The 16147-nt window shown below is 41.6% G+C and overlaps 1 protein-coding gene across 1 annotated transcript in view; it reads left to right on the forward strand.

The window, feature by feature from the left end:
- The window catches only part of HELQ (helicase, POLQ like), a 508107-nt gene that overhangs the window by 198959 nt on the left and 293001 nt on the right, over positions 1-16147 (forward strand). The gene's annotated exons all lie outside the window — the stretch shown is intronic.

The following is a 16147-nucleotide window of genomic DNA, read 5'->3' on the forward strand; positions in this document are numbered from 1 at the left end:
CTGTTTATCATGATGTTGCTTATTGGTCCAGTCGTGAGGATTTTTGTTTTCTTTACATTGAGGAGTAATCCATACTGAAGGCTGTGGTCTTTGATCTTCATCAGTAAGTGCTCAAAGTCCTCTTCACTTTCAGCAAGCAAGGCTGTATCATCTGCACATCACAGGTTGTTAATGAGTCTTCCTCCAATCCTGATACCCCGTTCTTCTTCATATAGTCCAGCTTCTTGGATTATTTGCTCAGCATACAGATTGAATAGGTATGGTGAAAGAATACAACCCTGACACACACTTTTCCTGACTTTAAACCACGTAGTATCCCCTTGTTTTGTTCAAATCACTGCCTCTTGATCTATGTAAAGATTCCTCATAAGCACAATGAAGTGTTTTGGAATTCCCATTCTTCGCAATGTTACCCGTAATTTGTTATGATCCACACAGTCGAATGTCGTTGCATACTCAATAAAACACAGGTATACATCCTTCTGGTATTCTCTGCTTTCAGCCAGGATCCGTCTGACATCAGCAATGATATCCCTGGTTGCATGTCCTCTTCTGAAACTAGCCTGAATTTCTGGCAGTTCTTTGTCGATATACTGCTGCAGCTGCTTTTGAATGATCTTCAGTAAAATTTTACTTGCAAGTGATATTAATGATATTGTTCAATAATATCCACAATCAGTTGGATCACTTTTCTTGGGAATAGGCTTAAGTATGGATCTCTTCCGGTTGGTTGGCCATGTAGCTGTTTTCCAAATTTCTTGGCATAGACAAGTGAGCACTTCCAGTGATGCATCTGTTTGTTGAAATATCTCAGTCGGTATTCCATCAATTCCTGGAGCTTTGTTTCTCACCAACGTCTTCAGTGCAGTTTGGACTTTTTCCTTCAGTACCATTGGTTCCTGATCATATGTTACCTCCTGAAATGGTTGAATGTTGACCAATTCTTTTTGGTATAGTGACTATGTATTCCTTTCATCTTCTTTGATGCTTACTGCATTGTTTAATATTTTCCTCATAGAATCCTTCAATATTGCAACTCGAGGCTTGAATTTTTTCTTCAGTTCTTTACGCTTGAGAAATGCCAAGTATGTTCTTCTCTTTTGGTTTTCTACCTCCAGGTCTTTGCACATGCCATTGTAATACTTTAGTTTGTCTTCTCGAGCCACCCTTTGAAATCTTCTGTTCAGCTCTTTTACGTCATCATTTCTTCCTTTCACTTTAGCCAGTCAACATTCAAGAGTAAGTTTCAGAGTTTCTTCTGACATTCATTTTGGTCTTTTCTTTCCTGTCTTTTTAATGACCTCTTGTTTTCTTCATGTATGATGTCCTTGATATCAGTCCACAACTTGTCTGGTCTTCAGTCACTAGCATTCAGTGCATCAAATCTATTCTTGAGATGGTCTCTGAAGTCATGTGGGATATGCTCAAGGTTGTACTTTGACTCTTGTGGACTGGTTTAATTTTCTTTAGTTTCAACGTGAACTTGCTTATGAGCAATTGATGGTCTGTTCCACAGTTGGCCCCTGGCTTTGTTCTGACTGATGATACTGAGCTTTTCCATCAACTCTTCCTAGAGATTTAGTTGATTTGATTCCTGTGTATTCCATCTGCCAAGGTCCATGTGTATAGTCACTGTTTATGTTGGTGGAAAAAAGGTATTTGCAATGAAGAAGTCATTGGTCTTGCAAAATTCTATCACGTGATTTCCAGCAGTGTTTCTATCACCAAGGCCATATTTTGGAACTACCAATCCTTCTTCTTTGTCTCCAACTTTCACATTCCAATCACCAGTAATTATCAATACATCCTGATTGCATGTTTGATCAATTTGCATAAGTTGGTAAAAATTTTCTAATTCTTCATCTTTGGCCTTAGTGGTTGGTGCATAAATTTGAATAATAGTTGTATTAACTGGTCTTCCTTGTATGTGTTTGGATATTGTCTTGGTCATCTAGTGCTGCTGTAACAAAAATACCACAAGTAGATATCTTTAACAAAGAGAAATTTATTTTCTCACAGTCTAGTAGGTTACAAGTCCAAATTCAGGATGTCAGCTCCAGGGGAAGGCTTTCTCTCTCTGTATCTCTGTCTCTGTCTCTTATATACACACATATACACGCCCTCCTTGAAATTCTCTGCTTTGTGAAGTTTTGTTGGAGAGAACAAACACCAAACCATACAATAGACAACAACATGTTCTAATCTATAGAATGTGCTCAGCTAGTCTTTAACTACCTATTATAACAACATACAGATATTATCCTATCACTGACAGCATTGTGCTTCAGGATAGATCTTGAAATGTTCTTTTTGATGATGAATGCAACATCATTCCTCTTGAATTTGTCATTCCCTGCATAGTAGACCATATGACTGTCTGATTCAAAATGGTCAATACCAGTCCATTTCAGCTCACTAATGCCTAGGATATTGATGTTTATGCATTCCATTTCACTTCTGATGATTTCCAATTTTCCTAGATTCATACTTCTTACATTCCACGTTCTGGTTATTAACGGATGTCTGCAGCTGTTTCTTCTCATTTTGAGTTGTGCTACATCAGCAAATGAAGGTCCCGAAAGCTTGACTCCATCTACGTCAATAAGGTCAGTTCTACTTTGAGGAGGCAGCTCTTCCCCAGTTGTATTTTGAGTGCCTTCTAACCTAAGGGGCACTATATCAGACAATGTTCCACTGCTATTTATAAGGTTTTCCGTGGCTAATTCTTTTCAGAAGTAGACCACTGAGTCCTTCTTCCTGTCTTAGTCTGGAAGTTCAGCTGAAACCTGCCCACCAGGGGTGACCCTGCTGGTATCTGAATACCGGTGGTATAACTTCCAACATCAGAGCAACATGCAAGCCCCCACAGTACAACTAACTGACAGACCCATGGTGAGAAGTTTTTATAGTCTCTGGCTTTTAAGGAGTTAACAGTCAAAATGAGAAAAGCATGAAAATTACAATGATACAAAGGAAAAAAGAATTAAATTCCATAAAAGAGATTTAAAAAAAAAAGTTTGACTGGTGTCTTAAAGCGGGGCAGGATTGGGGTAGGAGTGGGAATCACCTACGAGTGGAGGACTGTCTACAATCCCAAATGCCCATGACAGTAGTGGTGGGAAAATTGTAAATGTCAGTGGTGGAGAGAGTGGTTAAACAAATAAGAAACTCAGAAACTCAACTTTTACTCCCACTCCTCAAATGGTGCAGTGGTTAAGAGCTACAGCTGCTAATCAAAAGGTCTGCACTTTGAGTCCACCAGCCTCTCTTTGGAAATTCTATGGGACAGTTCTACTCTGTACTGTAGGGTTGCTCTGTGTCAGAATTGACTTGATGGCAACTGGTTTGGTTTTTTGGTTTAGGGAGTCTTTCTCTTGCCAAACACCAAAACCATTCTGATGACTTGTCTACAGCTGCGCCAAAGATAAAAGAGGACACCAAGTACGCGAGAGGAGGCCTAGCTCCTGATAAGAGCTCCCACTGATGGTGAGGACTACAGGACCGGATCTGGGACTAGCACTTCGCATCAAGCTGCAGGGCAAGGTCTGACAACTCTGGAAGTTCCAGAATCTTCTGGATGAACTCTGAATTCTTCTCGCCAGAGTTAGGACAACACATAGCATTCTCGCTCCTAATCTAAAACTCCTAAAAAAGATGAAAAGGTGGATTCTTTCCCCCAAATCTGTGGAAATACACACAGGGAGGCTTCCAGGTAGTATAACTAAGAAATCACATCACGCAGATATTTTCGACTTTCTGGACAATCTGAATGCTTGATGTGCCTACAGAAAGAATGTATTCCCATCTTTCCAAAGGCCAAAGGCAATGTGCTCGTTGAGTTTGAGAATCTAGATAAGAAGGCATTGAAACACGCGGATGAAGATGGTTGGACAGCCAGGAAGTACCCTCACAGTGATGCTGGCCCTTGGCCTAAAGGTTTTATCTCTCCCCCATCCTCACGAGACTCTTCATGAAGACCCAGATCCACAGAGGGCACTCTGATCCCAGGGCCAATGCAGCCTCAGAAGCTCCCAATGTCCCCCAGTAAAACAGGGTTGCGGGAACACCTGTCCCTCTGTTGCAGACCAATACAACAAAATAACATAACTTCTATAACTGGGAGAGGACAGGGAGGAGAAAAGCCCACCCCAGGTGCCTGGGATCAGCAAGGACTTCCATTTTAGAGCTCTCCTCACCCCCAGAAGCCGGTGTCCAAATGATCAGTTGAGGCATTTTATCTGAAGTCTATTTATTTTGGCTGCAGGAGAGTGGCAGTCAGTCTCTGGATTACTGTTTATCAATGCCCTCCAGTTGTTCTGGCCTTAAAAGTGAATTCATTGGTGTCTCAGGCTGGGCTCCCTAGAGGAGCAAAACCAATAAAGCATATACATACAAATATATATATAGAGAGATTTATTTCAAGGAAGTGGTTCTTGCAGTTGTGGAGGCTGGCAAGTCCCAAATCCGTGGGTCAGGTGTCAGGCTGGGGGCTTCTCCTGACTCTCAAGTTTGCAGGGATTGACGATCCCAAAATTGGCAGATCAGATGGCAGGCTGCTGGCTTGTGGGGCTGCAGGAGCTGGTGATTCCCCAAATCTATACATCAGGTGGTATGCTGCTGGCTCACGTCCCAAGAACCAGAGGTCAGATGATGACAGTTGGATGCACTATTGAGAGAGAGAGAAAGAGAGCTTTGCCAGAACATCTGTGTATATTGGATGCAGGCCACATCCCCCAAGAAACTCCCCTTACATCAGATCACAAAATGGAGGATTACGTAATACTGAGAATCACGGCCTAGTCAAGTTGACATATAACATTAACCATCACAATGGATTTTCAACTTCTAGGAGTCAGTAAGTTGCCAGCTGGGGCAAGTGAGCATCAGGATGTCACTGCTGTGTGCCAGCCTTAAAGCACTTGTTTTCTTTTCACAAGACATATCATAAGGTAAGTCTAGTCACCTAAGTGCAAATATTGCCTGTTGGTCTGTCTAATCCTTTAAGAGGGAGGAAGAGAGTATGCAGGTAGAGTTTCTGTTTGGCCCAGATTTACTATACCTTTAAGGACTCTTCTGTAGATATGCCTTCATCCATCACTGCTGTCAAGGGCGTCTGGAATTGTAGACAGTCCTCCAACTGTAAGTGAATTTTCCCCCTCTCCTTAAGACACAAATTTATTTTCTCTCTTTTATGGAATTTAAATGTTTTCTTTTCTTTGTATAGATACTAATTTGTATGCTTTTCTCATTTTGGTTGTTAACTCTTTCAAAGCCAGAGACTATTAAAACTTCTTTTAACAAAATACATACTGAATTTTTTATTTTATGAAAGCACTGGGAATTTTCATAAAATTGGTGGATGAATTACAGGATAGTTTTGTAGAACTATCAAGGACCACCCTGCGCTCACTGCCATTTGAGACTCAAGCAGATGGTTGCCCAAAAGTTTATCTGTAATGTGCACATTGCATTCTTGCCTTTTATTATACAGTATTGCTGTGATGTAGTCCCTGGGTGGTGCAAACAGTTAAAGCACTCAGCTGCTAACTGAAAAGTTAGAGGTTGGAGTTCACCCAGGGGTGCCTTAGAAGGAAGTCCTGGTGATCTTCTGAAATATCAGACCCTGAAAAGCCTGTGGAGCATAGTTCTATTCTGACACACATGGGTAACCATGAGAAGGCAGCTGGTTTACTGCTCTAACACTTGGTTTGAGCTTTGTAACTTTGTTGCATTTTAGATTCTAATTGTGTTTGTACAGTGTTATCGTGCAGAAAAGAGTTAACATAGCAGACCTGAGACTGCTATCCTTAGAAAGTTCTGCTTATAAGGTTGGTTCTTGACTAGTATTTATGAACTTGGATTTTGAGAGGATGCTCACATTCCCAGAACTGATGGGAGTGGATCCCTGTGCCAAAACTATTTTACAAACAATATGATTTATGCCAATCACCTGCTTTCCTTCTAGGAGACTGGAATTTTCGTGCAAGGGTGCCCGTGTGACCAGCCTCCAATAAACCCTCGGCACTGAGTCTCTAATAATCTGCCCTGGTAGACAACATTTCACACAATTCATTGCTGGAGGGATTAAGCTTGTCCTGGGTGACTCCACTAGGAGAGGACTCTTGGAAGCTTGAGCCTGGTTTCCTCCAGACTTCACTCCTTTTGGTGATTTGGTCCTGTATCCTTTCAGTGTATGAAGTCACAGCCATGAATACAACTATACTGAGTCCTGTGAGTCCTCCTAGCAAATCACTGAACCTGGCGGTTCTCTAGGGGACCTCTGACACAGTTATCTAGAAAGATAATTGTACTGAACGAGCTTCTAAGATTGGAATAAAAATTCAATTAAAAAAAATTTAATGCTTCCTTTCACACATCAGTTGGTCCTGTTTCCTGGAGAGTTCAAATTTCACTGACCATTCCCGTTTCTAACTCCTAAATAAGGGGAAATTGCAGTTTATCAGTTCTGAAAATGAGTCTCAAAAATCTCCCAGTAGGATTTATTTATCTTTATAAGAAATGACAATGTAGTTCTTAGAATATTACTAAAAAAAACAAAAAAACAAAAAAAAAACAACTTTTTATCAAATTTTTTTCAAGTTGGAAAGCACCTTAAAAGTTCTAAAACTCGAGGCGGGGCCAAGATGGCAGACTAGGTAGACGCTACCTCGGATCCCTCTTGCAACAAAGACTCGGAAAAACAAGTGAATCGATCACATACATAACAATCTACGAACACTGAACAACAAACACAGATTTAGAGACGGAGAACAAACAAATACGGGGAAGCAGCAACTGTTTTCGGAGCCTGGAGCCAGCGTCCCAGTCAGGTAACCTTGGTGCCGGGCTTAGGTCTGGGCCCAGGGGAGCTGAACTCAAATTCTTGTGACGGGGCGAACAAGGGGTGCAGCCCTACCCCCCTGAACTCACCCCGGGAGGGGACCCAGCCAGTCAGCACGGGCGGCGTGGCGACGTGGCTGGTGGGAGAAGTCCCGGGAGGCAGTGACCAGTTTTGGAGCCAGGAGTGCAGCGTCCCAGCCGGGGAACCTTGGCGCCGGGCTTTTGACTGGGCGCTGTCATGGCACAAGCATGGGGTGCAGCCCTAGTCCCCTGAACTAACCCTGTGAGGGGGCCCAGCCAGTCCACGGAGGCGGTGCAGCGACGCAGCTGGTGGGACGAGAAGTCCCCGGGAGGCAGCGACTGATTTTGGAGCCAGGAGTGCAGCGTCCCAGCCGGGGAACCTTGGCGCCGGGCATTTGACTGGGCGCTGTCATGGTGCAAGCACGAGGTGCAGCCCTACTCCCCTGAACTAACCCCGGGAGGGGGCCCAGCCGGTCCGCGGGGGAGGCTTGGTGACGCGGCTGGCAGGACAAGAAGTCCCCGGGAGGCAGCGACTGATTTTGGAGCCGGGAGTGCAGTGTCCCAGCAGGGGAACCTTGACGCTGGGCTTTGGACTGGCAGCGGAGGATCTGACCGTGGCTTCAGCGGGCCAGACCCTCGGGGGCAATCTCCACACAGCCAGCACACATAGGCAACACGCCCCTCGGGAATCTCAGATAAAATAGTCATTCCAAGCAAGATAAGCAACTTTGGCTACATTCCGAGGTGCTACTCTCCTATTTCTCTGAACCCTCCCCCACCCTTCCCAGGTGGCTTCATTAACATTGGAATTTCCTGAGCCAGAGGGAGAACGGCTTCGGCTCCGTGAGGGCTTTGCTTCCCCCCCCCCCGCTTTTTTTTTAATCTTTTCCTAACCCATTCTTCTGGCCTGAGAGAAGGAACCACAAAAAACCCAGGGACCAAAAATCCATCCCTAATTGGACTAAAAACACAGAACTAGCTACAGCCAAGCATATATGATCCAAATTTCGGACTTTCATCCTTACAGGGAACAAGGTGGCAGTTATAATCCAAAGGCAGTTCTGATAGGGATCTGACTGCATTTTTTTTTTTAGCGGATTTTCTGGAAAAACAAGTTTCCCAGGGCTGATATCTCTGCTTATTCAACAGAGCCCTAACTGACCCACAACAGGGAACTGAGGGCTGAAGCTCCCCCCAGACCACCTAGCCTCTTGCCTTAGGGGTCTAAGGAGGGCGACATCTACCAATCAGTAGAGGTACTTGCATTGGGGGCCTAAGGTACACCTGCAGTGCCCTCCCACCAAGGTGCTATAGGAATAGAGACACACCTACCTCACTGACACTTGGGGGAACCCTGTCAGCATCCTGCCCCCCCAGAGGGTGAACCCCAGCTGCTAATAGAATCTGGTGCACACAACTATCACCACTACTTCTCGAGGTGGATAGGTGTTAGGGTGCACCACACACTTGATGACCCAAAATCAGATTCTGCTCAAGAATAGTGAATAGACTCAGGCATATATATCTGGCAACAGCCCAAACCAGCTGGTAATAGGTCATAAGTAAGTCAAGGGCTACAACAAACAAGACAGCACAATCTAGTAGCCCATCCACGTATATTGAAAGAAAACAAAACATGATAAGACTCAGTGAGCAAATATAGAATAAACCACTACCATATCTTTTTTTTTTTATATCTTAGTGATGGCTCGGAGACAGCAGTCAATATCAAACCACATAAAGAAGCAGACCATGACAGCTTCTACAACCCCCCAAACAAAAGAATCAAAATCTTTCCCAAATGAAGATACAATCCTGGAATTATCAGATACAGAATATAAAAAACTAATTTACAGAATGCTTCAAGACATCAGGGATGACCTCAGAAACGAAATAAGGCAAACTGCAGAAAAAGCCAAGGAACACACTGATAAAACAGTTGAAGAACTCAAAAAGATTATTCAAGAACATAGTGGAAAAATTAAGAAGTTGCAAGAATCCATAGAGAGACAGCATGTAGAAATCCAAAAGATTAACAATAAAATTACAGAATTAGACAACGCAATAGGAAGTCAGAGGAGCAGACTCGAGCAATTAGAATGCAGAGTGGGAAATCTGGAGGACCAGGGAATTAACACCAACATAGCTGAAAAAAAATTAAATAAAAGAATTAAAAAAAAAAATGAAGAAATCCTAAGAATCATGTGGGACTCTATCAAGAAGGATAACTTGCGTGTGATTGGAGTCCCAGAACAGGGAGGGAGTACAGAAAACACAGAGAAAATAGTTGAAGACCTGCTGACAGAAAACTTCCCTGACATCATGAAAGACGAACGGATATCTATCCAAGATGCTCATTGAACCCCATTTAAGACTGATCCAAAAAGAAAAACACCAAGACATATTATCATCAAACTTGCCAAAACCAAAGATAAAGAGAAAATTTTAAAAGCAGCCAGGGAGAAAAGAAAGGTCTCCTTCAAGGGAGAATCAATAAGAATAAGTTCAGACTACTCAGCAGAACCCGTGCAGGCAAGAAGGCAATGGGATGACATATACAGAGCACTGAAGGAGAAAAACTGCCAGCCAAGGCTCATATATCCAGCAAAACTCTCTCTGAAATATGAAGGCAAAATTAAGATATTTACAGATAAACACAAGCTTAGAGAATTTGCAAAAACCAAACCAAAGCTACAAGAAATACTAAAGGATATTGTTTGGTCAGAAAACCAATAATATCAGATACCAGCACAACACAAGGTCACAAAACAGAACATCCTGATATCAACTCAAATAGGGAAATCACAAAAACAAATTAAGATTAATTAAAAAAAAATGCTCATAACAGGGAATCATGGAAGTCAATATGTAAAAGATCACAATAATCAAAAAGAGGGACTAAATACAGGTGGCACAGAACTGCCATATGGAGAGTGATACAAGGCGATATAAAACAATACAAGTTAGGTTTTTACTTAGAAAAATAGGGGTAAATATTAAGGTAACCACAAAGAGGTATAACAACTCCATAACTCAAGATAAAAGCCAAGAAAAATGTAACGACCCAACAAACATAAAGTCAAACACTACGAAAATGAGGATCTCACAATTTACTAAGAAAAACGCCTCAGCACAAAAAAGTAAGTGGAAAAATGAAATTGTCAACAACACACATAAAAAGGCATCAAAATGACAATACTAAACACTTATTTATAATTACGCTGAATGTAAATGGACTAAATGCACCAATAAAGAGACAGAGAGTCACGGACTCGATAAAGAAACACGATCTGTCTATATGCTGCCTACAATAGACACACCTAAGACTTAGAGACACAAACAAACTAAAACTTAAAGGATGGAAAAAAATATATCAAGCAAACAATAAGCAAAAAAGAAGAGGAGTAGCAATATTAATTTCTGACAAAATAGACTTTAGACTTAAATCCACCACAAAGGATAAAGAAGGACACTATATAATGATAAAAGGGACAATTGATCAGGAAGACATAACCATATTAAATATTTATGCACCCAGTGACAGGACTGCAAGATACATAAATCAAATTTTAACAGAACTGAAAAGTGAGATAGACACCTCCACAATTATAGTAGGAGACTTCAACACACCACTTTCGGAGAAGGACAGGACATCCAATAAGAAGCTCAATAGAGACACGGAAGACCTACTTACAACAATCAACCCACTTGACCTCATTGACTTATACAGAACTCTCCACCCAACTGCTGCAAAATATACTTTTTTTTCTAGTGCACATGGAACATTCTCTAGAATAGACCACATATTAGGTCATAAAACAAACCTTTGCAGAGTCCAAAACATTGAAATATTACAAAGCATCTTCTCAGACCACAAGGCAATAAAAGTAGAAATCAATAACAGAAAAACTAGGGAAAAGAAATCAAATACTTGGAAAATGAACAACACCCTCCTGAAAAAAGACTGGGTTATAGAAGACATCAAGGAGGGAATAAGGAAATTCTTAGAATGCAACGAGAATGAAAATACTTCCTATCAAAACCTCTGGGACACAACAAAAGCAGTGCTCAGAGGCCAATTTATATCGATAAATGCACACATACAAAAAGAAGAAAGAGCCAAAATCAGAGAACTGTCCCTACAACTCGAACAAATAAAAAGTGAGCAAGAAAAGAATCCATCAGACACCAGAAGAAAACAAATAATAAAAATTAGAGCTGAACTAAATGAATTAGAGAACAGAAAAACAATTGAAAGAATTAACAAAGCCAAAAGCTGGTTCTTTGAAAAAATTAACAAAATTGATAAACCATTGGCTAGACTGACTAAAGAAATACAGGAAAGGAAACAAATAACCCGAATAAGAAATGAGAAGGGCCACATCACAACAGAACCAACTGAAATTAAAAGAATCATATCAGATTATCACAAAAAATTGTACTCTAACAAATTTGCAAACCTACAAGAAATGGATGAATTCCTGGAAAAACACTACCTACGTAAAGTAACACATTCAGAAGTAGAACAACTAAATAGACCCATAATAAAAAAAGAGATTGAAACGGTAATCAAAAAACTCCCCACAAAAAAAGCCCTGGCCCGGACGGCTTCACTGCAGAGTTCTACCAAACTTTCAGAGAAGAGTTAACACCACTACTACTAAAAGTATTTCAAAGCATAGAAAATGACGGAATACTACCCAACTCATTCGATGAAGCCACCATCTCCCTGATACCAAAACCAGGTAACGACATTACAAAAAAAGAAAATTACAGACCTGTATCCCTCAAGAACATAGATGCAAAAATCCTCAACAAAATTCTAGCCAATAGAATTCAACAACATATCAAAAAAATAATTCACCACGACCAAGTGGGATTTATGCCAGGCATGCAAGCCTGGTTTAATATTAGAAAAACCATTAATGTAATCCACCACATAAATAAAACAAAAGACAAAAACCACATGATCTTATCAATTGATGCAGAAAAGGCATTTGACAAAGTCCAACACCAATTTATGATAAAAACTCTTACCAAAATAGGAATTGAAGGAAAATTCCTCAACATAATAAAAGACATCTATGCAAAGCCAACAGCCAACATCACTCTAAATGGAGAGAACCTGAAAGCATTTCCCTTGAAAACGGGAACCAGACAAGGATGCCCTTTATCACCGCTCTTATTCACCATTGTGCTAGAAGTCCTAGCCAGAGCAATTAGGCTAGACAAAGAGATAAAGGGCATCTGGATTGGCAAGGAGGAAGTAAAATTATCTCTATTTGCAGATGACATGATCTTATACACAGAAAACCCTAAGGAATCCTCCAAAAAACTACTGAAACTAATACAAGAGTTTGGCAGAGTCTCAGGTTATAAGATAAACATACAAAAATCACTTGGATTCCTCTACATCAACAAAAAGAACATCAAAGAGGAAATAACCAAATCAATACCATTCACAGTAGCCCCCAAGAAGATAAAATACTTAGGAATAAATCTTACCAAGGATGTAAAAGACCTATACAAAGAAAACTACAAAGCTCTACTACAAGAAATTCAAAAGGACCTACTTAAGTGGAAAAACATACCTTGCTCATGGATGGGAAGACTTAACATAGTAAAAATGTCTATTCTACCAAAAGCCATCTATACATACAATGCACTTCTGATCCAAATTCCAATGTCATATTTTAAGGGGATAGAGAAACAAATCACCAACTTCATATGGAAGGGAAAGAAGCCTCGGATAAGCAAAACATTACTGAAAAAGAAGAAGAAAGTGGGAGGCCTCACTCTACCTGATTTCAGAACCTATTATACAGCCACAGTAGTCAAAACAGCCTGGTACTGGTACAACAACAGGCACATAGACCAAAGGAACAGAATTGAGAACCCAGATATAAATCCATCCACATATGAGCAGCTGATATTTGACAAAGGACCAGTGTCAGTTATTCAGGGAAAAGATAGTCTTTTTAGCAAACGGTGCTGGCATAACTGGATATCCATTTGCAAAACAATGAAACAGGACCCATACCCCACACCAAGCACAAAAACTAACTCCAAGTGGATCAAAGACCTAAACATAAAGGCTAAAACGATAAAGATCATGGAAGAAAAAATAGGGACAACCTTAGGAGCCCTAATACAAGGCATAAACAGAATACAAAACATTACCAAAAATGACGAAGAGAAACCAGATAACTGCGAGCTCCTAAAAATCAAACACCTATGCTCATCTAAAGACTTCACCAAAAAAGTAAAAAGACCACCTACAGACTGGGAAAGAATTTTCAGCTATGACATTTCCGACCAGCTCCTGATCTCTAAAATCTATATGATTCTGTCAAAACTCAACCACAAAAACACAAACAACCCAATCAAGAAGTGGGCAAAGGATATGAACACACACTTCACTAAAGAAGATATTCAGGCAGCTAACAGATACATGAGAAAATGGTCTCCTTCATTGGCCATTAGAGAAATGCAAATTAAAACCACGATGAGATTCCATCTCACTCCAACAAGGCTGGCATTAATCCAAAAAACACAAAATAATAAATGTTGGAGAGGCTGCGGAGAGATTGGAACTCTCATACACTGCTGGTGGGAATGTAAAATGGTACAACCACTTTGGAAATCTATCTGGCGTTATCTTAAACAGTTAGAAATAGAACTACCATACAACCCAGAAATCCCACTCCTTGGAATATACCCTAGAGAAACAAGAGCCTTCACACAAACAGATATATGCACACCCATGTTTATTGCAGCTCTGTTTACAATAGCAAAAAGCTGGAAGCAACCAAGGTGCCCATCAACGGATGAATGGGTAAATAAATTGTGGTATATTCACACAATGGAATACTACGCATCGATAAAGAACAGTGACGAATCTGTGAAACATTTCATAACATGGAGGAACCTGGAAGGCATCATGCTGAACGAAATTAGTCAATGGCAAAAGGACAAATATTGTATAAGACCACTATTATAAGATCTTGAGAAATAGTAAAAACTGAGAAGAACACATACTTTTGTGGTTACAGGGGGCGGGGAGGGAGGGAGGGAGGGAGGGAGAGGGTTTTTTACTGATGAATTAGTAGATAAGAACTGCTTTAGGTGAAGGGAAGGACAACACTCAATACATGGAAGGTCAGCTCAATTGGACTGGACCAAAAGCAAAGAAGTTTCCGGGATAAAATGAATGCTCCAAAGGTCAGCGGAGCAAGGGAAGGGGTTTGGGGACCATGGTTTAAGGGGACTTCTAAGTCAATTGGCAAAATAATTCTATTATGAAAACATTCTGCATCCCACCTTGAAATGTGGTGTCTGGGGTCTTAAATGCTAACAAGCGGCCATCTAAGATGCATCAATTGGTCTCAACCCACCTGGAGCAAAGGAGAATGAAGAACACCAAGGTCACATGACAACTAAGAGCCCAAGAGACAGAAAAGGCCACATGAACCAGAGACCTACATAATCCTGAGACCAGAAGAACTAGTTGGTGCCCCGCTACAATCGATGACTGCCCTGACAGGGAGCACAAGAGAGATCCCCTGAGGGAGCAGGAGATCAGTGGGATGCAGACCCCAAATTCTCATAAAAAGACCATACTTAATGGTCTGACTGAGACTAGAGGAATCCTGGCGGTCATGGTCCCCAAACCTTCTGTTGGCACACGACAGGAACCATCCCCGAAGACAACTCATCAGACATGAAAGGGACTGGACAGTGGGTAGGAGAGAGATGCTGATGAAGAGTGATCTAATTATATCAGGTGGCCACTTGAGACTGTGTTGGCATCTCCCGTCTGGAGGGGGGATGGGAGGATAGAGAGAGTTGGAAGCTGGCAAAATTGTCACGAAAGGAGAGACTGGAAGGGCTGACTCATTAGGGGGAGAGCAAGTGGGAGTACGGCGTAAGATGTATATAAAGTTATATGTGACAGTCTGACTTGATTTGTAAACGTTCACTTGAAGCTCAATAAAAGTTAGCGAAAAAAAAAATTCTAAAACTCTAGATGGAATTTTTAACAGGTACAGACTATGGTACAAACTCCAGGCAATGGGAATAGCAAGCAGGTGCCAAGTGTCCTGTGTGGGATACAGTAAGCATCTGGGTTACCTGGAGAACGAGCTTATGCATGTACAGGAAAACAGCAGGAGCAAAGTTTGGAAAATTAAGGTGAGACCAAAGGCCTCAAATGCCCAGCTGGGGAATTTAAACCTAGTTTGGTAAATCACAAGGTGCCACTGGGTGACGCAAATGGTTAAGCACTGGACTACTAGCAGGAAGTATGGAGGTTCGAAACCAGCCAGATCCTCAGAAGACAGGACTGGCAATCTGCTTTCGAAAGGCCACAGCCTTGAAAACCCTAAGGAGTGTAGTCCTACTTTGCACAGGTGGGGTCGCCATGAGAGGAAATGGACTCCACTCTGGGGCAAATTAATCAGAGGGCAGGATATGCAAAGGCTTACTTGTGTTTACTTACTAATCTGTAGTGCACAATTTCACATGGGTTTCACTACATCCTTGACATGGTGAAATTGTGCACCACAGGTTAGTAAATAAGCACAAGCAAACTCGTGAGTACCTTGCTTATTGACTACTCCCTCCGAGTCCACCGCAACTAACAACTACAAGGAGGAAACAATGTGCCACTGAGGTCAGCTGACCAGCAGAATAACAAGTTCACAAGTTGTACTTTTGGAATATGAATCTGGGGATGGCCCCAGCTAACCACCAGACATGTGAGTGACGCCATCTTGGACCTCCCAGCGGAGCAGTCACATGAGAAAGGCCAGGCAAAATGAGCCAAAAAACCTGCCCTGTCAACACACGAAGCCACAGAAGTTTGGCTAACCGAAAGTCCAGCAATGCAAATCCAGCAGCTGCTCCTTGGAAACTCTATGGGGCAGTTCTACCCTGTTATACGGGTCGCTATGAGTTGGAATGTGACCCTACGGCAACAGGTTTGGTTTTTGGTTTGTTATATTGCAATAAAAAAAAGTTAACCGATAATACATTGTTTCAGGGTTTTGGGCAGGTCTAAATCATCTCCAGTCTTTTTAGGAGTGTCTCCCAGATTACCATCTGCTCTTTGGTTTCCAGGCACGGGAAAGGCTGGGGCGCCCCCTCCCTTTACACCTGAAGGTGCCGCGTAGTCGATGTACTTGAGACAGGCAAGATATCTCATGATCACTGTAGAGGCTTTAAGGAAAGGAGCTTAAAGGCTGATCGAATTCCCCAGGATACTAAGATCCAGAGGAGTGACTTGCCC

This window comes from Elephas maximus, chromosome 5 (assembly GCF_024166365.1).
Source record: "Elephas maximus indicus isolate mEleMax1 chromosome 5, mEleMax1 primary haplotype, whole genome shotgun sequence".
NCBI classification, from domain to species: Eukaryota; Metazoa; Chordata; class Mammalia; order Proboscidea; family Elephantidae; genus Elephas; species Elephas maximus.